The sequence below is a fragment of the Oreochromis niloticus genome, linkage group LG17 (assembly GCF_001858045.2).
Source record: "Oreochromis niloticus isolate F11D_XX linkage group LG17, O_niloticus_UMD_NMBU, whole genome shotgun sequence".
NCBI lineage: Eukaryota > Metazoa > Chordata > Actinopteri > Cichliformes > Cichlidae > Oreochromis > Oreochromis niloticus.
The window spans coordinates 29363150-29390137 of record NC_031981.2 but is presented as its reverse complement, the minus strand read 5'-3'; the positions used below and the strand labels follow the sequence as shown (position 1 = coordinate 29390137).

General features: G+C 39.9%; 1 long non-coding RNA gene across 1 annotated transcript; it reads right to left on the bottom strand.

The window, feature by feature from the left end:
• Window positions 1-5968: 5968 nt before the first annotated feature.
• Window positions 5969-10716, bottom strand: LOC109195137 (uncharacterized). Its single transcript, XR_002056821.2, has 3 exons — window positions 10559-10716; window positions 7592-7695; window positions 5969-6972 (listed from the first exon to the last, which is right to left on the bottom strand). It is a non-coding gene; the product is annotated as an uncharacterized LOC109195137 (long non-coding RNA).
• Between the last annotated feature and the right edge of the window lie 16272 nt (window positions 10717-26988).

Below are 26988 nucleotides of genomic sequence, written 5' to 3'. Positions count from 1 at the left end.
TTCTACATTCCTCAGGCCTCCTTTCACTCTTGTTAAACAGTTAAATCCACTGCCCTCTCTCATAGATGTCTCTATACCTTCCCACATCTGCACCAACTGCCTTTCAACTCTGTATCCTCTTCATAACTGCCCTCACTTCCTCTTCCCTAATCCGCTGCACTTCCTGACTTACTATCTGCCCTCTATCCTTCCTTTGTGTGCTCCCATTTTCTACATTCATCAATTCCTCAAAGTACTCATTCCAATCTTCTCAACACACTCCCTTCACTTATTAGAACATTTCCATCTCTATGCTTAATCATCTTACCGTGCGTTTAAGTTTCACTCACTGGCCTAGGCCATACTTATTAATGTTAACTAACTGGTAAGTGTAACTGTCTTTATGGTCTTAAGTTGTAGTTTAGGCTGTGTGAGACAGCACAGGCTTTTTTTCTTTTTTAAATATTCCCACATAGGCAGCAGGACTTTCTGCTATGACATCACAAACACTGAGTGGCTGAAGAACTCAAGCCCAGTTACATACGGTATATAAAGTGTTTAATGTAACTTTGCAGTAAGAAAAAAACAGACGTGTTTCAGCCCTCAATAAAACACCATCCAGTCCTAATCCTAATACAACATCTAAAAATCTATGATGTCTAATAAAAATGCAATTAAATTCAAAAAAATCTCTTTATCTGATCTGGATGTCAGCAGAAATATGAAGATACATCTCCTAAGATGTGAAACTTTCCCTTTAAAAGCACAAAAAACAAAACCATTATCAGCAGGAAATAATACCGGGACAGTTGGCTGCCGCAGTGATCGAGAATCTAAATACATCCTAAACTAGAACTAACACGAGGCTGAAGATTGCACGGTAAAATTAACACATAGGTAGGCACCTGGCAAATTTACATTGCTCTCTTCATTCAATTTACTCCTGGAATTTGTTTAAATTAGCATCTGATTTACTAATGCTGCAGCCAATTATGCAATCACTGACTGGGGCTGCCCTCATAAGGTACAGATCAGTGGTGGGATTAGTGAGCGATAAGTGAGTTAAAAAGAAAATCAGCCAAAAAAACTAAATAAAAAAGTGCTTCCAAAATTCATATATATGTATTAAATGGCATCACTCACCACAGCCTTTCTTCAATATACCTATGCAAATCTACACCTGCTTTTTAGCATTGGAGAGATGACCCCTGCAGAAGAATCTAGTAAATCCGAGTAAAAAAAAAAAAAATCAGCTCCACTTAATGGTAACTCCTGCTATTATCTGTATGCACTCCGTTAAATGAATATGCATAAAGCTTGGAGGTAAACTGTGCTTCCTGGCTGCTTTCTTGTCACGTCTCAAGGCAGAGAAATGAGATGAAACAGATGCAAAATGTAAATCTGTTCCCCAAACAGTCAGAGAGGAGAAACTTCTAAAAATATCTGGTTCATAATAATCATAACTTTATGCTGTGTGGACCGTGCCCCTGACGCACTCTCACTAATGATCGTGCTTCCATATGAGACGACAGCATTTTGAGATCACTTTTAAAAAAAATTCATAAAATAAATCCGGCTGCAGAAAAACTTCCTTCTTTCAGAGCAAAAACAACTGTCAAAAATATGCTAAAGTCAACCGCATGCTTGCCAAAAACTATATGACTGCTTTTGTTTTGTCTTTCTTTGGGTCTCCTTTTCGTCCTCGGTGCAACTCTGAACATAAGACAGCTGCCGCTCGCTGACAACTATGAACATTTCATCTTCCCGTGATCTCCCAGCGGAGCGAGAGTTCAGTTTGCCTTTCAGAACCCATCTCTGTGTTTAACCTCAGCTGCTTCTCTAGTTTGCTCTCACTGGCATCACCCTGCTGCTCTCTTTTTCCTCTCGCCCAGGTTGGATTCTATAAGAGGTGAGATATTTTGATGAGAGGTGTCTTCGCGGTGACTGGGCTGTTACCGCAGTCTTTTGAGCACTTTCAGGTCTTCAAAAGGACGTATATATAGAGGCTGCGTGGAGGTGGAAGCTTCAAACAAATTAGTCACCTCTGGATTAACTTGAGTGGAGAGAGTATCAAAGTTTGCTGCACAAACATTTCTGCATCATGAATTCCACCTGATCGTTGCTGACAGAAAAGGAAGCCTTAAAGAAGTTAAACCAAAAATGCAGATGCTGTTTGTGGAAAAACTACATACACCCCACGACGCAACAGTTTGAAGAAACTCTCCAAACTATTTAGCATCGGTAACTTCTGATGACTTTTTTTTGCATGACTTCATCACCTTTGTGGAGAATTTTGGCTAACTCTTCTTTACAACATTGCTTCATTTCATTGAAGTTTGCAATCACTCATTTATGCACAACTACCTTAAGGTCCCTCCACAGGACCAGTTTGAGTTCTGGACTTCGCCCGGGCGTTTGCAAAACCTTGAATCTTCTCTTTTTCAGCCATTCTGTTGTAGATTTGCTGCTGCGCTTGGTAACACTGTCCTGCTGCATGAACCAAGATTTGGCCAAGCTTTAGCTATTGGACAGATGGCCTCACATTTGATTTGAGAATATAGGAATTTGGTATATGGAGGAGTTCATGGTCGACTCAATAACTGTCATAAAATAAACCCGAATCATCACCCCTCCACCACCGTGCGTGACAGTTACTACCTACTTTTCTTTTCATTATAAATAACAAACACAATTCAGTAGCAGTGGGCAGGTCAAGTCAAATATTGATCGTAGTATTGATACTAACACAGATATTAGATTGATACCAAGTTTCTTTCGTCTAAGTTCAGCACGTTGTATTCAAAGGAGACATGTCTGTGTAAGCCCCTGCTCTGTGTTGTGTTTAGTTTCCTGTGGTCATCTTGCAGTGAGCGAGTGCATAGCATCCCACAGAAGTTATAGAAGTACTTTACAGTTGTAAATGTAAACACTGCAAACAGTGATCTGTTCTGGAAGGGTGTTTTCTACTGTGGTAACAACATCAATTTATATAATCGTGAAAGAAAAAGACCGTCATCGAAGAAGCAGCAAAAGAAATGAAGATAGGATGAAGTGAATCTCTCAGACTGACCCAGACCCTTCAGCACAAAGACTGGAACAACTGTCACAGTCTTTTCAGAGTGGTAAAGAATCCAGGCAGCTCATATACAGTTGACCCAGGGTACTCGTGGGGGTAGCTGAAATCTGCGAATACTTGAGACCCCCTTTAAAAATGCTTATAACTTCCTATTTTAATAGTTAAAACATCAAATATACATTAAACTATTATCCTAGGACAAAAGAATTAGCTAATATTTTATGCTTGACACAAATCCAGAGCTACATTACTTTCCAAAGAAAAATCCACGAATGGGCAGGGGTTGACTTTAGTATGAAAGTATACTGAGGGTAATGATTCATGGGTGATGTTGGATCTTCAGCATCAGCATCAGCTGTTTTATGGGTTATCATATTTTTTTATTTTAGCAGATTGATTAGTGAACTATATTCCGATATTCAAATAATATATTTAGCACTGAATTGTGTTAAATACACAATTTTTATCAAAATGAAAAAATATACCTCAAACATGAACTATGTATCATGTCTGAATAGACCACGGGTGTCCAACTCCAGTCCCCGAGAGCTACTGTCCTGCAGCTTTTAGATGCATCCCTACTCCAACACAGCTGAATCAAATGATTGGATTACGTCTTCAGCATGCCATCGAGTCTGGCAAAGGCCTGGTAACAAGCCATTCATTTGATTCAGGTGTGTCGGATCAAGGATGCATCTAAAAGCTGCAGGACAGTGGCTCTCGAGGACTGGAGTTGGACACCCCTGGAATAGACTAACCTTTTTGTGTTGACTGTTAGGTCTATTTGATTATTATCTATCACATTTAAACAACAGAATCTGACCTAAGTGCTGTAGAGACAGACAATTTTACATTCCAGGTCTCTAAAAAACCCAATTTCAAAAGAGAAGATAGCTGAAAGGTGTGTTTTATTGTGTTAACTAGTTATTGTGGGAAGTTAAAATCCACAGTGGTTTAGTGATCATAAAGTGTTCAGATGATTCAGGTCCAGTGTGATGTTTCTACCAACACTCTCCTTTTGCATTCGTTTATTCTCTGCACACGAATACTCCCCGAGTGCCTAGTCGCAGGCATCACTGTCACACAGCAATAACAAACACTGTGACAGAATCAGAGTCGGTTCAGCTTCATCAAGACAGTATGTAAACAATATTCAGTCACCTTTCACTTTTTTTTTCCTTCTTTGGTTTCAAAACTTTTCCTAAAGCATCTGTGTTGTGACAACAAGCCTAAAAGTGCACCGGTAACTAAATCGCTTGTTTATCCAATTCGTCAAGGGCTTTGAATGAATGTTACGAGGACACAGTATGGAAGCGTCATGAAAGCAATCACACACTGCCAAGAAAGATGAGCTCCTAATGCGCACTTACAGCCCTGTGTTTCTTATTTATTTAGAGTTACATTTGGAAAAAACACGTCATCAAGTGAAATGCATGGTGCGGGGAACGAAAAACAAAAAAGGAGAAAAAGACTTGGCTCACATCTGACTGAGGGAGGTAACAGACTGGCAGCATCCTTTGGATCCAGAGGCTGCCAGTCCTGGAGAGATGATGGAGATTGGAAGTGGGTCAAAAAGAAAGAAATCATCCTCTTAAGAGACCGAGCTCAATTTAGAATTCTTGAGGAAGCGGAAATATTCCTCTTGATCCAGAAACTGAAAACCTCAGAAAGCGCAGTGAGAGGAATACGGGAGAGAGAGGAGAGTTTCAGCTTCTTAAGTTCCAAGTCGTTGCAGCCATTTACTCCATCATTTCCGTCAGGCTGTCAAGAGCCTGCCTTGTGCTGCTTTTGTTCTCGCAGATTCAAAAAGCATGAAGACCCCTGTGATGCGGTGGAAGGAAGTGCTCGGAGTGGGGGGGGCATTAAGTTTAGAGTAAACGTGAAACAAGCCATTCGATTCTATATTTACACCACTCTGAGCTGCGTTAAGTAGACAACCCACCATTTGGAGTTGTTTCAGATGTTTCATTGCTTCAGATGCTTGTCTCACCAAAAGAAAAAGAAAATGAAAGCAACAGCAGTGCAGAGAGAACAGAATGAGGCTAATAAGGAGAGTGGAACAGAGTGAAGTCTGAAAACTCTGTTGCCTTATCAGCTAAAACGACCACTTTCTGGGCTGGCAGAAATCAACACAGCCAAAGTAAACAAACAAAAAAAAAAAACACAGGGAATTGGAATAATGCCTTGAACATTTTATCTGAGGCTACTGCACGGTGGACCAGCTCACAAGCCTCTCGTCGTCTATAGATGTACGACAGGAACCCCCCAGAAACCTAATCTCCTTTCTAGAGATAAGGCCAACAGTGCTGAGGAGTCAGCCATGTGCACAGCTGTGTCCAAAGCTATTACCAGGGAGCAGGAGCACTCCCTACCCACCAGCAGCAGCTGCTTCCCTTCCCCAATAGATGTTACTTTTCAACAACTGGAGCAAGATGTCCTGATCAAAGTCACTGTGGCAGTGAAAAGAAGAGAAAGAGAGTGAAAAGTGATAACAGAGACGGAGACGAGGCAAATGTTTTTCTTAATTACCAAAGAGTCAAAGTGTAAGACTGATGCTCTGCTCTTAATTATTACCATTTTTTTGTGCTCCATGACAGGCTTTACAAATCTGGAGTTATCCCACATTTAAAAAGAGCAATGTAATTAGCATTGTGTGAGCAAACGCCTTTTTTTTTCCTCCCCCACTTTGATTTAGCCAAACAAGCATTTCAATGAGAAGCGCAAAATTCAAATGCAGGCAATCAGGCAGAAACAAAATGTGCGCTGGGTTTTTTTCATATGGCAACCCAAAGCCAAATTTAATGCCTGTCATTTTCTTCAAAACCAACATTTTACAAATTCACTCTCCTCCTTTGTAGTCCTGACATATGTGGGAGACGGGCTTTTCTGGCCAGGAAGAAAAAGAAAGAAAAAAAGAAAAAGTCTGGCAATCTGTGTTGCTTCCCCGAGGAGTGGAGGAATGACACAGAGCCTAATAAAACACATGAGGCTTAAACCCTCATTTTGTTTTCAGAATGAAATCTGATGTGAGTAAATTAGCCTGGAATACTCACTTGAAAGCTACAGCTTAAGACAACATTAAATTATCGAATGCCAAACATTTATTGGTTTCATACATCCGATTGTGATGCGAGTGATGAAATTCACTGCGTTTTGTAGCATCGGATGGCTTTTTTAAATATCAAGACAGAAAGAGGCACACAAGAGACAGAGCCATCACAGACTGAGACGGCGACTGTTGTGTCAGCGCAGACAGCAGGGACACAGTCCTCAAAACCAGACAAGAGGAATGAGAGAGAGAAAAAATTAGACAGCTCTAACCAAGCGCCAACCACCAACCTCCAGGGCTGAAAAATGAGGGAAACATGTTAAGTGTCAAAAACTGCAGTTCTTCTAATGGCTCTAAAACCGAGTGTATCCCCCACAGAGTGAAATGGTACAATTCCCCGTTTTATAGCATTAGAAAACATATTTACAGCCTGCAAAATGCACCAGTTTTAGGGTGAAGCCCTTGGTTATCAAATCTGACGCATAGGCTTAATCATGTTGATCAAATTTATCAAAATAAGTTAAAAAGCAATTTGCGAGAAGAAAGAACAAACATGCACATCATTGTTTCAGTCTCTAAAACACATAGAGGAAGTCCACCAGATCATCAAACACTTAAAGTAACATTTTCACACACTCACATTTACACCCAGACTGCATGTGTTTAGACTGTGGGAGGAAACAGAAGACACAGAGAGACCATGCAAACTCCACATGTAAAGGCTGCGCCGGTAAAACATTAAAAAAAATATTTTTTTAATTATTTGGTGAAAAATATTTATGGATTTTCTTCTTCATTATCTGCCTGGTTACTCACTCGGTTCCTTCTGCTCTCGTACAATTGCTCTGTCCCCCGATCCGTCTTTGCACTGATAACCAAACACAAACACATTGTATTCACTACAAGATAACATAATAATATTATCTGATTACAATTAGCAGGTTGGGGATCCATATTTGATATCAGTATAACACATTGCTTAGTTATTTGAAATCATCATCAGTGATTATGGGCAAAACAGAAGCTACACATACAACAGAATTGTGTGTAACAGGATTTACAAAGTATAAAAAGACACAAGCTGATTTGTATCAATTTATAACAATATTCAGACTGAATACAGGCTGCTGCTGCTGCTGACAGGTAACATCCTCTTGACTTGCTCTCACCTGGATCTGGAGCTGTACTGTAAACGAACAGTGAAGCCCAGAACAGGAGAAGAAATCTTTAACAAACTGAAACAATAAAGTAGCTCCTTTATTTATTTATTTTTTTGCAACTAGCGATATACCAGCAGTCTAGTGGCTCAGAAAGCTAAAATTAAAAAATAATTTCGAGTGATTTAGCTAACATTTTTGACACTGATCAGAGAATCAATCAAAATAAATCCTAACATCGCCCCAGCATTATCAGAACTGTTTGAACCTTTGTTATATTTCAGTTAAAGTGTTTTAAATCTGCATCACTGATTTGTGTCATGAAATTACCTCTTTGTCTTCTTTCTGCCACAGAAGGGTGATTCCAGCCATGCTGTTGAAGCAGCAGAGCCTGTGTGTCACAGTAACACTGGACAGTTTTCACTCTATCCTGTCTGCAGTGGACGAGTTAGAAAGTATCGCATTAGAAGAAAATGCCATCATCATTACTACTATTACTCTAGTTATTTTTAGGGGTGCAGTGATGAAATATGGGGGTGCTTGAGCAAAAAGGGAGGTGTACCAAAGTTTTCACCCAAAAAGGTTCTAAAGTAAACCATGCTCCTTTGTCACATGACCGTGCCATCCACAAATGCAGGTTAAGGCTCTATCATGCAAAGAAGAAGCCATATGTGAACATAAACCACAAATGCAGTTTCTAATCAGTCTTTTTAGCCATAGCTAGTAAGCGACCTCTCATCAAAATAGGATCACTTCTGGTTCCTGGTGTTTGGCAAAACGCTAAAGTTAAGGCGTCAAAATGTGGATTCAAAAAAGTAGTGGGTTATGTTGAGGTGGCTACATTTGTCCTATTCATTCAGGATATGGATGCAACCATTAAGACAAGTGGAGGTAGGTAGTAGAAGGAAAGGTAATGCAGCCCTTTAAATACCTTACTTATAAGAAAATCTATAGTTTATGCCCCTCTTCTGTAGCTAGCTTGATTCTGAAGAACCACAACTGCAGCTTTATTTAGATCTGCACTGTGAAGGGGTGTATGGAGGGTATAAGTGGGCCATGAGACGTCATTATTTTCAGAGTATCCCCATACATGTCAGCTAGAAGCAATGCCAGGCTATATAACATGAACAATTAACCCATTCAACAGTATTACACATTACACGCTTATCAGATTTAACTGCTCCAAGGTGTCGGAACACCATTCCAAATGGTTCTGGCCAACTCTATCTCGTGAGTTATTCAGCCAAATTTGTACTGCAACAGGAAGAGAATGGTTGTCGCTGTGTTCTTTTTACGTGATCTAAATATTTTGTTTAAAGATATTTGCATTTACGACCCAGTTTTTTGACTTCTGATCTCTGTAATGCATTCAAGGATTTCTGGGGCTGTGATATTTCATCGCACACAGATGAATTGTGGGAAAAGTTTCAGCTAGGTAGACAGTGTGAAATGGCTTTTTATGGGTTTTGTTTTTTTAAACATCACCAAGAGAAAAAGGCACATAAGAGACAGAGTCCTCACACACTGAGACAGCTACTGTTGTTGTGTCAGTACAGACAGCGGGGACACAGTCCTCAAACTCAGACAGCAGGGAAGAGGGAAAAATCAGACAGCCGTAACCATAAAGACAAGTGGAGACAGACAGAAGGAGGACACAGAAGAGAGAGGATGCATGGTTATTTAGCATAATGGCTACTTAAAGAGAGAATATATTTCTTTGAAATGTAGTGGCGAAGACCTGCAAGTTATCAACAGATAAAAAAAACCTCATGATAACTTTGTTACACCTCCCTTTTTTACTTGCAGACACGAGTCTGGATATTTAAGATTGGCTCAGGGTGTTTCAGCGGCACACAAACAAAACCTAAAGAAAACCAATTAGGATGGATTCTGTGATGTGTTGCTGTTTCAAGATATAATTTGGTGTTATGAAAACAAAAGCACACAAAAGCGCACACAAGGTTGTGCTTGGAGCGGGGCCAGACCATAATATCCGGTTTGATTGAACAGCCCGCTAAGTGACTCATCATAACCCAGGCCCACAGATTAACCAGCATCAGAACAGTCTGAGGCCAGGTTCCTCCCTCTGCCAGCAGATGTTTTGCCACAAATCAGGACCCCTGACAGGTTTAGAGGAACACATGTCAGATTCCACTGATGAATAGAGCTGCAAGGAATCTATGGAAGCCATAATTACAGCGTTATTGATTCAGATGAAATCCGTTTGCGGTCGGGAGTGAGTTAAATCTCCTGCCAGGGCAGAGCGGTGCTGTGATTGAGCTCCCGATAGATGGCAGGTACCTCGCCTCATGCGGTAATTTAAAGTACAACAACTCATAAGCGCGCCTGCTTCCATGCAGTATTATGTTCAGCTGCATTGTTCCATGACTGGATTTGTGCTGGAAGACCACAGCAGAGAGTAGATCACTGTGCTACATCTCTGTAAATCTTACCAGATGGCCACGTCAATTCTGAATCAGCACGGAGTGGGGAGTGGGAGAGCTGTGGGGTCTCTCAGTGATGTTTTTTTGTATCATGAGCACAAAAATGCATATTAAACATTGGATTACACCAGCTACTTTTTTTTATCTGCTTATACCTAAACAGAAAACCAAATCAGGATGATAAGTCTCTGTGTCTGTGATGCACAAAATGTAGTGCTGGGGCTATCTTACCCAAATGACAGAAAATATCCCGGCACAAACACCAGACTAGCCTCAGGTCACTTTTCATTCTTCCTTCATCACTCTTCAATATTGCATTGTATCTTACGAGCTGCAGGAACAATACACTTGGATTTGCATACGCTCATAAATATGGCCTTTGCAGCAGGCAAGGGCCAGCATCAGCTGACATTTCCTTCACATCAGTGTGCCTGTGCGAGCAATAACAAGTCCCTGGCAACAGGACTTTATCACACACTGTGACACTTGTGCGGGACAGAGGCATGAAGATCTTTACAGATACAAGCAAAGTGTGTGAGATGAATGTGCCGACGTGGGAGACTCCAATAACGCCACCATAGCTAAAGGGAATTCGAGCAGTGACCCTGTGAGGTTAATATGAAGCGATGGGAGCGCAAGGGCATCATGTAGAGCTCTGTGGATACTGTGCACAATGTGGATATATCAAGCAGAAATAGCAACAGCCACTCAAATATTTTGTAAAAGTTTGAGCCACGTATCATAACTGTGCTGAATTCACAATAGAAATCTGCCTTAGCAGTACATTTGACAGGAAAGCATCAGTGAGACAGCAGCAGTGGTTTGGTTTAAAGCAGGTATAACCACTAGTCACCTTTGATTGCAGGGCTGTTCTTGTGTGAAAGGAGTCACTCAAAATGATGATCTGGTAATTATTAAGCTGACTGTTTGTAGGAGTCACAACCATCAGTCAAAAAATATTTCTGCATGCTGTTATCTTCATTTGGTGATGGAGCTCTTCTCTGCGACCGGTTATCCACCCCTCTGTGTGGATACATGGAAAGCAAGAGGTGGGAAGTGCAGCAGTTAGAGACTAAAAACAGTGAAAAAAAGGCTTGATTTTTGCCCTGCACAAGTGCTTAGCAACCTGTGCAGGGCAAAAAAACCCTCCAGTTTCTTTCATACATATATGTATTTTCACAGTAATAGCTGCGGTCAGTTTACCTAACAATAACCCCACTAACTGCCACTAAAGCCAGCTTTTTGGTTTGCATAACGTCACCAACAAATCATAAAACCGAGGTAAACATTTCTGTCATTCACCCACCAAATTGGCCACTTTGTTGTGCATGTGTCATTTTCGCTAAAAGCACACTTTCGTGTATCACTGGCTTTCACTGACCACAGTAGAAGAGGAAACAGCTTTTATTTAAGTCACCAGACTGATGGGACCAGCAGAAAATAGAATAGAATAGCATAGAATAGAATAGAATAGAATAGAATAGCCCTTTAATGTCACTGGAGATGTACAACGAAAAAAACCCGACAGAAGTGAGTAATCAAGACTCTTTCGTGAACGTCACACCACTAGCGGAGATGAAAAACCTAGCACAAAGAGCAGTAATAGTGCGTTTTTAATCTTCAGGTGGCAGAAACACAGCTCCAAATGCATTCCTTTAAGTAAGGACTCATTTGCCTCCTGGTGAAAATACCCTTTAATCAAAGTTTAATTAACTGGTTAATTGAACATGTCAGCAAATACTTGCTAATGATCAAATGCTGTTTAAAGCCGTTACCTTCATCTGCAACTGCAAACCGAGATACACCTACAGATGTCCACATACAGGTAAACTGAAACCTTTGATCAAAACTTACAGATTGAGATTTTAATTACAATGATTTAAAACCTGATATTTCTTTGAAATGCACCCAAGCGGTCATTACTTATTCACCCAAATGCACCATCAGTGCAAGTACTTCATGCATACACATAAGTAAATGAACACTTAGTAAAAGGCACTCAGTCCTGGAATATGGAAAGTTCATGTATCTGCTCCAAAAAGCATTCATAATGCAACACTAACACCCTCCATTGAAGTAGACAAGCTGTTTTGCACAGTAAAAGTAAAGCAAAAAAAGAATTCCTGCACTGCCTGAGAGCACAGAACTTAAAGGCGTTGACAGCTTGTAACTGTTCTCTTTATGAAATGGCACATTAGGCTCAGGGTCCCAGTGTGACTCTTGGTTTTTAGAAAGGTGCCTTCAGTTCTGAGGGCATCTACCTCTTTGCCTCCCCACACACCCCCTCTCTCGAGCTTCAAAACAGCCTTGCACACATCTCTACTGCTTTTTTCCTCCTCTCCTCTATTCATCTGCTGTTATTCCCACTGTGTTGTCTGACCCTCAGCCTCCAGCATGAGCTCACACTCCCATCATACCTCTTGTCCACTCATCTCAGCTCAGAAAGGGCAGATGAGAGCTGCCAATAATGTCTCACCACCAGACTCAGCTGTGAGAGAGGCTCTTTTAAGCTGATTCCTCTCATCTGGTCAGGTCACTGATTCCTGCCCAAATTAAAATCCAGGATTATGGAGGTGGAGTGGAGTGGATAGATCGCCCGTTGACAGCATCATGCTGATGGGCTCGTCAATAGCTTGGCTTCACGTGGAGACAGCAGAATGAAAAGGTCCAAGGTAACATCCTGTCTGGCAGCAGAGCACTTGTCCACTGTCTGAACTTCATGTTACAAAGAAGCATGACAGAAATGATGGATCTGGATCTTGTATCCTTAATTTAAGCTTATTTAAAGTCACATGAAAAAGAAAGCCTTCACAAGTTCGCAGTCTTCTGAAAAAATAAGCACTCTTACTGCTTCCATAGAAATTAATTAAAGCACTACGTAGCAGCTGCTAGTCAAATGTACCTGATTAACTGAGCAACAGCAACTGTGAGTGTCTCTATAAACACAGACATTTTGGCTCTTCTGGAGCATTCACATGTGTGTTACCACAGTGTTCGTAGGAGCGGACATCCTGGTGAATTCTCAACTAGGTCAGACCATGCAGTGCTCAGAGAAACTGCAAACAAAAAACCCAAATCTTAGACTCTACAGGCCTTAGTTAGCATGTTAAACATTAAAGTTCATGACAGTGCAATTAGGAAAAGACTTATGGCTCAAGTATGGTTCATCTGGAACAATGGCCAGCAGAAATCATCTGGTCTCTAAAAGTTTCAATTAAATTTTATTTATACAGCGGTAATTCACAACAACAGTTGCCTCAAGGTGCTGGTAGACCCTACAATAATACATACAGAGAAAAACCCAATAATCATATGACCCCCTATGAGCAAGCGCTTTGGCAAAAGGGGGAAGGAAAAACTCCCTTTTAAAAGGAAGAACCTCAAAACCAGGCTCAGGGAGGGGCGGCCATCTGCTGCGACCGGTTAGGGAGAGAGAAGGAAGACAGGATAAAAGATATGCACTCATCTCAGCTCAGAAAGGGCAGATGAGAGCTGCCAATAATGTCTCACCACCAGACTCAGCTATGAGAGAGGTTCTTTTAAGCTGATTCCTCTCATCTGGTCAGGTCACTGATTCCTGCCCAAATTAGCTAAAGCTTGGCGAAAAAGGGATCATGCAACAGGACTGCATAAAACTTTCTTTTCCATGTGATTGTAAATGTGTTGCTTAATTGGATAGTTTAAAAAAACCTGATAACTTTCAAAAGTTAAACATTAAATAACCATTTTACCCACTAAACTGGTGAGAAAAGCTGAAATTGAGCAAAATAAATCCTTTTTTTTCTCTTGTGAAAACTGTGTGCTTTTCTGATCTACTGTTCACCCACCTGTGCTATCATTCTGCTGGCATATGCTTTCACCCAGTAAGCACTTTGTAATACAGAGCATAACTACCAAAAAGAGTGAATAAATATGCTGGCAAATGATGTGTTTTTGGCCTCTGCGTATACAGTAAGTGACAGAGCAACTATGAACATGGGTAAGTTACATAAAGGCGAACTGGTACCATCATCCTTTTACATGTAAAAACAATCTAAAGGAAGCTATAAAGCATGTCCATGGCGATAATGATGATGATGATGATGACGATGATGCTGTCACATTGTGTTATCTGGATGGTGACATTTAATATCCTGGAGGCTTTTACTTCAGGCTGAAAATGTTATGTCTGCATAGTGCTGCCTTTGTTTTTAGCCTGAGACTTTTGATGTTTATAATTGGTTTGCTGTTTTATATGTCACACTTTATACACATGGCTGGATCATCAGGTTACAGACCACTGGGAACAAATGTGTGGTGGTCCCTGGACAGCTTGTTTTCATGGTCCGGCTTTTTCTCTTTCTTCAGTAATTAGATATAGAGACTGACTGCATACACACATGTACACAGAATAGATGTAAATGGAGAGAGCTGTACTTTACTGAAAAACATAAAATAGTCACCACAATGATGCTTCACTAATAGCTTTTAAATACATGTAATTTAATGAATAATACACATCCATAGCTTTATAAGGATAATGCTGTGCTTAATGTGCACACACACACACACTTCATTCTCTCGTTCTCTTTCTGTCTCCCTAACGATCTCATCCTTTTCCTCCTTTCCTACCTTGACGGTAGCACTTCTCTCCCTCTAACCACTTAACCACAGCCCCAAGTATTGTAATAACATATGAGAGTCGAAACAATAATTAATGTACAAGCAGAGCTCAGAGAGCTTTTCTCGGGAAAAGCACACTTTTGGGGTGTGTTCGTTTAGAAAAAGAATAAACATATTTTTTTCTTTATCTCAAAATAAATAAAATACAAGTCCCTGGATACTCACTTCTTCGGCTGTGAAGGGCAGCGGGCTTTCCATTGATGATGGCAGTCTGGCTTCTTCAGATCCAACCAGAGCGGCTACTTACCGAGTGGTTCTCGCTCCAACCAGTTTCAGGTTATAAATCCACTGTGACTATGAGAGGCTACTAGAGCTAACCCCCAGGGTTAGCATCCTCTTCCTGAGTACTGTCTTTCCTTTCAATTTTCCTCTGTCATTTGGCAAACCCATGTCTTTTGGTCTTTTCATTATGCTAAAACTGTATCTGCCATAGCCAGTTGAGTTTGCAAGAACCTACTAACCTCAGCAGTTTGGTGAGAAATGTCTAGGCAAAAGTATGGACAGCTGTTTTCTTTCCATGATATTCTTTTGTCACAATAAAAAATTGCATCCATTTTGACAACATATGGTTTCGAGATCTAAGCTTTAAGATGATAAAAATCTATTAGATTTCTTTTTTTTGGTCTGTAAACACGACAGCTTGAAATTTTTGAATGAACTCTGACAAAACATTGCAGGGGTGTAGAGTGGGGTCAGGTTAACGACTGATTAAAATTTGGCTTACATCAACCAAGGTACAAAGGTCAACTCAACGATTTATTGGGTGAAAAGTGACAAAAAGCCTTATAACTTACATGATTCTATGAAACTATGATTTTTAAGTGTGATGTGTATTCTCAGCCTGTAGAAAGTAAATATCACATCTGACCTCTGACCCCTTTCTCAAGGTCAACAGATTGATCAGAAGGTCAAAGTGATGATAATTTTATATAGAGGTATTCAAAACTATGTTTCTAATTGCCATTCTTTGTACTGATCACACATAGGTGTGAAATGATATGTGGGGATTCTAAGTATCAGATAACATTTACCCTTTGACCTCTTCTTCAAGGTCAAATGAGGTCAAACTTTCATAAAATGTATTTTATGATTAAAAATTCTCTTTTAGATTTCACATCTGCCGTTCTTTCAAGTTGTGAGATTTTTAATAAGTAAATTTAAAAAGAATGAAGAAAACAACGTGACACACAAAACTATTCCCCTAAAAGTAAATCCTCCACAGAGTGAGTTGCCTTGGTGGAGGTTTGTGCTTTCAAAGTGCTTCTTGTTTGTGTTAGTATCAGTAGTATGTGGAATCACTAGTGATTGTACTGCTGCCTGTCATGGCCATGGCACTCTTGCAAAAGAGATTTTTAATATGAAGAGTCACATTTTCTTGCCTAATTAGATGTTATATTAAAATAAATAAATGTGCAGAGGGGATGACAATAAAGGCATTGTGTGTGTGGGGGGGAAATGTTCACAGTGATGTGACTAAAAACACTTCAGACCTATCAAAATCCCCAATTTAAGAGTTTTGAAGAGCTTTTTTTAAGGGTTCTTAAGGAGCTGTAGCCACCCCGACTTGATAAATGTTGATAACTAGCCAATCCTGCTAAGGCCTAGGGTGCATTCAGTGATAACATTGTTTCACATTCTGCAACAGTGTGGTGTAAAAAATTAATTATTCCTGCTATGTTCATACATGGAAGCTGCAGTCTGTGATAAGGTGTTATTTTAATGTTGGGCTAATGAAAGTAACAAATCATGTGCTACGGAATCAATATATTATCGCTCAGACTTGGCAGCAGAGCTTCTAAAACTTTAAGAGAGTCATTATTGCCCCCACAAATTATGCTTGCATTATGTTTGTAAGCTGCAAACACATTTTGAAGAAAACTTTATTCTGGTATGATTACATTTTCTGTCAGTATAACCAGCAAACTTTGTTTAATCAAGTATTTTGGCAGACGGACAAGAAAGGATGAACAAAACAGGACTGATATAGGTTTCATTATTGTACATGGAACAAAATGCTGAAAGTCAGCATTGGATGCCTGTCACCTTCAGGCCTTTAGGCAGCACTGTATTTAAAACAGGCACGGTTCTATCGTGGAAGCCACTGCATGGGCTTAAGAGCACACCCAGAAACCATTGTCTATGAACCCAGTTTGCCGTTATATCCACTACTGCAGGTTAAAGCTCTATGATGCATGCAAAAACCCATCTTCTCTGGGCTGCAGCTCATTTAAAATGGATTGAGGTAAAGTGGAAAACTGTTCTTGAGGTGGATACCACATCCTCTGGACTGAAAAGGAAAAAGAGCGTTTGACTTATCAGTTATCAGAGCTCAATTTGAAAGCCTGTCATTTCTAATGGTATTGGAGTATATCAGTGCCTATGGAATTGGGAGCCTGAGAGGTATATATAGGTTTCAGAGCAACATATATTTTTTTCAGGCAAGGCATTGCATATTTCAACAAGACAATGCGAAACCTCTTAATGCATCTATTACAACAGCAGAAGAGTCAGAGTGCCAAACTGGCCCAGGCCTGCCTACAGAACAGACCAACTGAAAACATGACAAAGAAACTCACTGTTGACCAGCTAGAATTGTATTTTGGACAAGAATGGGACAATGTCACTCTCTTAAAAAAAACAGCAAATGGTGTCCTGGGTTTCCAGATGTTCAAAGTGGAGATGCCCCAGCTTTGAAAGATTTTGCTGCCATCAAATTCAAAGTGAGCTATTTTTCTTAAAATGTAACATTTAATAAATTGAAACATTTGACAGATTTTCAATGTTCTGTTGTGTAAAAATCTCTATGGAGAAATGAAATGCAGTACAAAGCTGAAACTTAAAGGAATTGACGGAAGGGCACCACCAGGAGTGGAGACTGCAACTTAATTTGACCCAACACGGGAAACCTCACCCGGCCCGGACACGGAAAGGATTGACAGATTGATAGCTCTTCACTAGGGAGAGAGAGACATTTGAACTGGAGAGTAAATATCAGCCCTATAAAAAGTAATTTACTTAGTTACAGAGCTCGCCATAAAACTTCACAAATGAAATGGAATTTTATGTAACAAAAATCAAGCACAACAAAGCTAAAGTAGTTAAAGTATAGTAGCAGTCAACAGCCTCTTATGAATGCATGTTCTTTGAAATCTAAAACTAGGAGCAGGTTGTTTTGTTGGTAATTTGACAGATCATGTTAGTAGGACCACTGAGGCCTGTCAATATTTTGCATAAGGGCACTTCAATTGAAGCACAGAAGCACTCATGGACATGATTAATTTTCAAAACATATTTGCAATAATCTACCTCATATTTCATTACATGTGAATGATGGAGTCACATTTAAAACTCCAGCACCAAAGAAGTTTATAGTTTAAAAACTTCTTTGGGTGGCTGGTATAAAAAATAAAGCAGTGATTTCTCTAACAGAGATGCCCTACTTTGGGCTTTTTACCTCCTGGTAAAGTGGTGTTTAATATTTTACAGCTATTACAAGTGTAATTTCTTGGAGTACAGAGACTGAAGAGGATTGAAGTGAAGCCTGAGTGAAAGTCAAAGCTGGGAAAGGAAAAACCTTCAAATCACAGAGAACTAGGAGGACAGGAATAGTATGAACTTTGTGAAAGTTCAATTGCAAGATGAACCATAGTTACTCTATCTCATAGTTACCTTCCTAGACTTACCTTTCTTACTTAAAGTTGCCCATTCTAAATGTAATGGTAACCCCACTAACTGCATGTCTTTAGACTGTGGGAGGAAGCCAGAGTACCTGGAATGAAGCCATGCAAACACAAGAAGAACTTGTAAATGCCACACTGAAAGGCCCTGGCTAGGTGTTGGATTAAAAAAACTGGTGTCATTACATTTGTGCTTGAGTGGAGTGGATGATGTTGTGGTTACAAAAAAATCAGTCTTTTTTTATGTTAACTAGGGCTGCACAATCCAATATTTGGACTGGATATTGGTCCACTGGACATGTGGAAAACAGAGCAGGTGTATGTTAAAAAGAACCTGTCGGAACCAGATCAGCTGCATATCAGCTAGACAGAGCGAGGCAGAGTAGCATGGAGGAAGCTAACAGCAAAGTGATAGCAGCTTAGACGTATTTCATTCTAGTTACACCAAATGATTTTCATTGGATATTTTCAGTAGTTTTTAACTGCAAACTGTGGAAGAGTTATCAACAAGTCTGGTGTTAATAGTTGTTTGGTAAGCTGTTACTACACTTATGTTAACATAATATAATGCTGCCAACTCCATTAGTGTTTCTTCCCTTCATCAACCCCTTGTAAACACCTCTCAGCACACGATATGTGTGTGCTAGTGTGAAACTAGCATGACTATAACAGCAGTATGCAGTAAGGTCATGGAGCTGAAATGAGACTGTAGTGTAAAAAAAGGTTAATACTTCTTTAACCCCATTGTCATTTGTTGTTTTCCTAATACCAGTTCAGTCTATTTATTACATGGATATATTTATTTACTACATTTTATATGAGTTGAACCTTATATTGCCTTAAACATAAAGAATGATTCCCAGTCTCCTTCACACTGTAAGCAATAGCTTATTAATTTAACACTGGTATGGGATCAATGCTCTGTATCAGCAGATACCTTAAGCCAAGGTATCTGTATTGGACTGGAACTGGAAAAGGTTAGATGGGCACATACCTGATCTCAAAAAAATCAAACAAGCAGCTAAATCTGCTGAAGTCTGATACAGGCAACTGTATGTGTGTGTGTGTGTGTGTGTGTGTGTGTGTGTACTCAAATAGGCCAGGAAAATTTGGATATAAATATTTGTTAAGCCCATGTTTACTTTCTTCACTGACAGATGAAAGTGGAAAAGACTACATCAGTCAAAGCTCAGCTGTGGAAAGAAAGGCAAAATGAGACAGGATGATGACGTCGAGAAAAATAGACGAAAAGGGATAAAGATGAGAGAGGACGGGCTCAACACAGACAAGGAGTGATCTGATCATATCCGAATTTAAAAGCAAGAATGCATGTTTTTGGTAGTTGTAGTAGATCCCGTAGCTTCAGTTTTAACCACCCAGCATAATCATTGGTCATATGTTTCTAATGAAATAAAGACAGCAACACTTTGATTTGACTAATTCTCTGTCCTATTCCTGAGTTTTGGGGAAAAAACAGTAAACATGCAAGAAAAAAATGCCAAGACTAAAGTTGTAAATACACAAGAACAAAATGTTATCTGAAAGACGATTTTAGGGGAACAAAATTATACTTGTCGAGATCATAATCATAAAATGTAACATATTTTTTTCTCATATTAAATCTATGAGAACAAACATTGCTACATTTGGCAGTGTTGGCTACCCCATCACACGAGTTCATGCCACATGTACATGTTAGTGAGGAGAAGCATGAGATAGATATCACTTCATTCAAATCAGGAGTTTGGTTTTATTCTCCAGCTATGATAATATGGTGATTCTAGGCTGAGAATATTTTTCCTTAGCGCTAAATCTGATTGAAAAGTATAATTTAATTTGGTCATCTACTGTAGGCATAATAAAAGGCAAGCGCTAATTTTTTCCCACCTCACATTTATGAGTTGATAATGTTCAGATTTTTTTATATAAATGAATGGCTTTAATGATGGAAATGGAGTTATTACCCCCTCCTTATTTTACTGTTTTATGTAGAATGGCCCTGATATAACAGAGTAGCAGGAGAGTCGAGTGAGTATCAGAGTAAAGGACAGGCAGTGTTTACAGAAGGAGAGAGAGAGAGAGGACAGCAAGAGGAGGGATGATAGGTTAGAGGTAGAGAGAAGGGAGGAGAGGATGATATAAAAAGGACTCAGGGAAGGCTGAAGGAAACAGCATGGGTGACATAAACTGAAAGTAATCAGCGAAACCAGATAAGCGCTTTTTGCCCTCTAAACTTCTTAAAATCCATCAATCCAGGAAATCTAATTTTTTTGGTGGGCATGCACCTGAACACCCGCTAGCAAGCTCGGCTTTTAAACAGCAGTACTTCTGCGCAGGGCTGTGTGGACGGCTACAAAGTTATGTGGATTTGCATGTTAGCACTCTGAATACAGATAAAAGTAGCTGTAGATAAATATAAATAATTGGTTTTTGCGCACTGTGATCACTTTAGGTGTCTCCACAAGTGCGTCTCTGCTAATTTCAGATGCACTCAGCCTGCTTTTAATGAGTTTGTCCAGCAAACGCATGGAAAAACAGCGGCCACTGCACCAGGACGTGCAATTCCTTTCCACACTGTTTCTATCTTATTGACAGATGGATTTCAAAGGCTCACAGAGAAAGTGAGGGCAGGATAAAGCTTATCTGCCCTAGTCTTCAGCAGCTTGTAAAACAATGCTGGAACAAGTGCAATCTCTGTGGTGATAGATTACAGCCCTGGTGTTAGCTCAGCATTCACGCTAGCCAAGCAAGACAATGAGATTTCTCTCAGGCGTATCACGGGTGCCTCGCACACTAAACATGCACCTTTTAAATCTCTCTCATAACAACCACAGAGACATAGATTGTCTTATTAGGAGGAATTGAAACACCAGATATTGCTTTGAAAGTCATTCTGGTACATTTTCTTACAATTTTGTCCTCATTCCAGCACTCAAATTTGGCTTTGAGAACATCTTCGAGGTCACAACCCTATTTTCTCTAATCTGCAAGAGGAAATCTTTGGAACACAGTATGATTAAAATCATTTTCTCGGGGTCATCTCTGTGCTGGGCTTAAGCAGACAATATTGACCTATCATTTGAGCATGGACATTTGGTAAAACTCCATCTGCTGTGGAATGCACTTTGTGAATCTCTGTGCCAGTTTCCAATAAAATTTTAATGGTGGGACTCAGCTCGATGCCTTGCACCACAGATAATAGTCTCGTTCTGCATGGGAAAAACCTAGTTTTCAATCATTACTTTGCTAAAAGTCAAAGCACGCTCATCTTAAAAAAACTTAAGTCTTGATTTTGCCTTTAAATTCTATTTCACCTGCTATGACTACAGGATGATGATTAATGGAAAGCTTTTTCATTGGCACATTGATCTGGAGCAGCAACAGCAGCTCTGAATCTCATACTAATCCAAACATTATCTCCCGTGCCTCCATTGCTAAGCTACAACTGAATTGCAGCATAGAAATGTGTAAACATACCATACCATAATTGATCTTGAGCGTAGTTAAAGCCTGGATTTCATACATATCAGGTATTCACTTGGGATGGCTGTGGCTCAAGAGGTAGAGGGGGTCATCTACTTTTAATCAAACTAGCCACCAAAGATGATGGTTTGATTCCTGCATCCTCCAGTGTGTATGTTGATGTGTCCTTGGCTTGGATTACTGGCCCACTTACACAGTGCACCTGCAAGGCAACACACAACTACAGCATGTATTACTTTAAACTCATATTAGTTATTTTATCATCTTAAATCACTGCAGTGCTGATATGATTTTTTTAGACTTGTACTCTGGACATGTATGAATTGTAAACTCTAAGTATTACCACAGTAAAGAATGGCTTACTTAATTTTTACCAAACTTTTGTCTGGCATACTTGGGATAAAAATAGCTGATCGAGTCATTAAAGTCTACCTCACAGACACTGCCAGGCAGTTTTGATTCAATGACTTGAGTGACAGGCCGTTCAGGTGTCTCTGTGTTATCTTTGGGTAATTTCTAATTAGCCGGGGATTTTTTGCCTTGGCAGGCACTGTCAGGAAGTGTCAAATTGTCTAAACTGTAAATGTCATGAAAATGTTGAACCTAATCCACAAGCAACCATCTTTTACCTTCACAGGAGATGCCAGAGCCAACTTCCCTCTGTGCCTGTTCTGATAGTGCTTGTCTCAGACCTGCAGTTCTCCTGTTAATTTAGGCTAGTAGCATTAGCTTCCGTGTCCTCCTCAGGAGGCAGGACTGCAGCACTGACACAGCTGTTAAGGGTCTAAACTTGAGTGTAAGGCAATGTCAAACAGTGGAAATTTGTGTTTGTCTTTATAATTGGTTTTAATCTGATTTTAGTATTTATTTGTATGTATAGTACTGATGTTATTCTGATGTTTGTATTGCATGTTTTTAGTTTTTTTTATGTGACAGTGTTTTAATCCACTGTGGACTGGCTGGGCATGAGATGTGACCTGAGGTGGCCTATCAGCTGGTGAAAGGACCTATTTAAAAGGAAGCTGGCTGAGCACTGGAAGAGGCCCCAGATATGAAGAGGAGAAACGCGTAGAAGCCAGCGATTGGAAAGATTGAGTTGCCTGATCATCAGGGGTGTAATATGGCGACCCAGTTCTGACAGCAGGAATGGCAACAGTAGGAGATAACGCGTGTGATCGACAGCAGGGCTGAGGTGCACATCTGCCTGCATTTAAGAGTAGTGTCTCCATTGTTGTTTACCGGGTGCAGCCGTGTTGAGGGTGGGTCGCCATGGCTATCAGCCGGGCCAGCTTCCCGGACCATGGTTCTGGTCAGTATTTGTCTGGTTACAGAGTGATGCCATGACGGAAGACTTTGTGGCAGCGAGTGAGAGGCTCGAATGCGGAGCTCTAGCTGGACTGTGATGGGACGAGTAGGTGGAGGGACAAGGTGAAGATGGGAGGGTTCTCCTTGTCCTTTTGGGAACAGGCTGGCATGGTCCCCGCTCCGAAGAGAATTTGCTCCCCTGTTTTCAACCACAAGGAACATTCGTCCTGGATTTGTAGGACAATGGCATCGTGGGACTGTGGGGGATTTCAGTGCACAAGGAACATTGCATTTTAAAAGTTTTGTTAGAATTGTGTTTATCTATTTCTGGGGAATTTTAGTGCATACATTTTTTAGAATTGATTGTTTTATTCTTGCTTTCTGGCCTGGGAATAAACTTTTCATGATTAGACCTGTAGCATCTTTGTGCCCTGGGTTCCTGATTCGCTTGCTTCCCCCTTGTATTTAAATGAACCTCCCTAGTCTGACATTCTGGTGCACGAGCTTTAGTGTCTACATCTACAACAAGAGCACCTTATCCTCATAGAGTTTCTATGGTTTCTTCAAGAACTGACACCAACACAATCATACAATCATGTTTTTTTTATGATTTACATATGAAATGCAAATTATTTTACCATTATTCTGCATTTTTAAAACAACTTCCTTCTCCTAAAGACAAAACTATTGTAAACATTAAAGGTAAAAAAAAAACAAGGCACCCCACTGACATGTACCCATTATGTCCATGTGGTAATCCATCTATGGCTCTTGTGCAACACACTAATTCCCAGTGCTAGTGAAATATGTGATAAAAACATGACCTGTAGTTTAAAGCAATTTGAATTTTTGAAAAGGTTATAAATTCAAAGCAGTCAGCTGCACCTATATTTTTAGGGAGGAGCAGGTATGCACTGCCCTAAGATGATTCATTCTTTAGTTCCTCTGTCACACAAAGGAAGATATCATGCTCCACATTGCTGACACGCTGACTGCTACACTTTATATTGCATTACTAATTGTTTTTTTTCCAATGCCTCTCTTATATCATCTTTTTTCTGGTGTTTGGGCTGTGACAAGAGCCACCTATTGTTATGAAATGCATGGCAGATTAAACTTTCAGACTGTTGTCATCACAGATGTTATTTTGCGCAACTTCAGAAAACTTTCCTAAAGGTCTGTAATTAAAAAGAAGACTCATTCCTGCAGCTGGATGAACATCTGCACACAGTCTATTGTTTAAAACCCAAAAAATTAAAACAGGTGTTCTTTCCTTCTGTTATTTTAGTTTTAGTGAAAACCAGTTTTGTCATAAATATTAATGACTACTTAGCAATCAACATTATTTTTAGTGGGAAAAAGACTAACTAAACTAATATCTGCTTTTTGACACAATTAGAAGAAAAATTTGATACTATAAAAAACAAAAGAAAACAGCTAGCCGTGCTTTGACCAGTGGTAACAAAACGAGCCTCTTTTCCTCGCATAGTCATAATCTAGATTGTGGTAGGTAGTTTCAGGTCTAACTATTCAGGTCTTGGGTTAAACTATTCTTTGACTCCACGTTTTATTTTGGATAAAACCATGCTAGTTGTTTACATCTTTTGTGCTAAGCTAAGCTAGGTGCTAAATGAATTGTTCTCAGTGCATTTCTGAGAGTGTTATATTTTATAACACTTTTGTTATATTTTATGGCTTTTCAACTTTTCATTTGTGACATTCTTACCTGTTTTTGTTTTATTTAGTTTTTTGGCTCAGTTAGAAAAGAACATTGTTGTTTTCTGCTTTCATTTTTTATGCTAAGCTAAGGTTGGCTCTGCTAGCATAGCACAGTCCAGTTGGGAAAACGTGTTTCAAACTAGGTCTTGAATATAGTGTCTTAAAATTTTAATCTCATACAAGGAAAGAAGCAAGGCGTGACCCAAAAGATTAATTTGTAAATAATTACTAAAGAAAGGGAAATTTTTTTGCAACTGTGTCAAATGAAGCTCTCTTAAGTGATCAGAAAAATAACTAATGGAGGCCTTGAAAACGAGATTAAAAGGAGAACGAGCAGCTTGAATCCTTATTAGCAGGACATTTTATCTAAAAGCCTCTACTGTCCACTGACAAAGAAGACCTCTGGGTTTAAGTAGGCAGATGGTATCAAGATCAATAGGCCTACGCCTTGGCTGTCAAGGGAAAATCCCACTCTGCAGGATGTTTTGGAGAGAAAAAAAAAGCATGATTCATCTACATGTGTTTGGAGAGAGATGTTTTGATCACACTGAACTGTGAATGCATGAAAAAGAATTCATAAATAAAATATCAAAATATCATTTCTTGCATTGCCTTTGAGTGTGTTGTCTCCCTGTGCTTTGAAGGGATGAAATAGAGATTCTGTAGATGAGCACAGTCTGATGACTAAATACTCTATAAGCATATGTAATATGATAATCCAGTGTTAACTGTGTGATAACCTTTGACTTTCTAAAAAGAAAAAAAATGGCATTTTTAGACAAGAATGTGTCTTCAATTGATGGTCTGGGAGTTATCACCGGAAATTATGAAAAACATGATCCACCACAAGGTCACACACCCTCACCCTCCCCTTTAGGCTCAATAATAAAATATGACACAATAACAATTTAGACTTGTGTAAACCTCACTCTTTGCCTTTCCCTTTTATTGGAGTTGATAGGCTGGGTTGTGCCATGTCTAATCACAGGAATTCATTTGGGGGAAAGCCAGGCAGCATTAAACGATCTGAGCTGCCTGAGAGGATCAGATAAATCCCTGTGTTCAATAAACCAAAGCGCCTTTCCTGAACGCAATCATTCTTAACGGGCACACGAGTGCTGATCCTAATCCTGAATATTTGCCGTGCCTAAAGCTAGAAACTCAACCTGGCACACACGGTCCCAATCTGCTTTCAAAAATGACTGTGGTGGTTTGACTTTAAAGGAAATAGGGAAATAATGTGGCATTTTCATTTTAAAGGTTACCTGTCACTATATGTAGAAAAAAATGAAGGATATATGGAATTTGACATTAAAGCTGCATTAATCAATATTCTTAAATAAACAATAGGTGAAGTGACAATGTGTTTACTTGTAGTGATGGGCTCACAGATAACAGCCCACAAAAGCTCTCTGCAGGTCGTGTTTTTGCACAAGCACGTTTATGTTCCCGAGGTCCTAAATTCCCTAGTTCAATATTCTTTTACATAAATGTCCACATTGGCGGGAGTGAGTGGGTGAGGTGCAAGGCTTTAAAATTTACTGGATTCAATCCTCCCTACCCAGCACCACACTGCAAGCAACGTCAGAAACTAGCTGGTGAATGCATTTGGCAGATAAAGAGCCAAAGTAAATTTCAAGCTTGAACTAACCAAATGTGAACAAATAAATCAGTGATTTCAAAAGCATGCTAATGTTTCCCACCTAGATAGACAGCCAGCTTTTTATGATGTTTTAAGTTGATCCAAATGTAAGCTACTAGTAAATCTGTGTAAGAGAGTGCAAGGGCTTATTGAGAACTCAATGGCAGGGATTGCAGGGGCTTGCCGAGAGCCTGGAAAACAGGTGAACCTCAGATGTGGGATGGGGAGGTCATGAAACGTTGTGGACTGCAGGCCCAGAGGCAAGAGAGAGGCTTGGAGGTAGAGCACTCAGAAGGGGAGGCAGAAGGCTAAACAGTCAGGCTGCACTGCTCAGGAAGGTGGCTGTGAGGTAGACCCAGCAGGAGAAACCTTCATAAATTTGACTGATTGTCAGTGATATTGGCAGAACCCTTCTGGAAACCCGAGCCTGATACTGGAAACCCCCAGTCATCAGGCAGGGGAGAAGTGAAGTTGCACAGGTATGTTTCCAAAGCTGTTTGAAAAAATCGTTTAGTCACTAAAGAGTCACTGATGCATTTTAGAGGATATTTCCCTGCAAGTGCCCATTCAAGAACTGTATCTTTTGGTAAAGACTGTTTGATTCTTCTGCCACGGACATCGCTAAGACGTCAGGTTTGACAAAGACAAGGAATTGCACAAAACATATAGAAAACCTGATAAAAACAGCTAAGAAAACAGCATAAAATAGGAAGCACAGAGAAAACAGAATGAGATGGAAGAAAACACAGGAGTCATGGGAAATGGTAAGAGTAGGCATGCTCTGTTCTTTTCTGT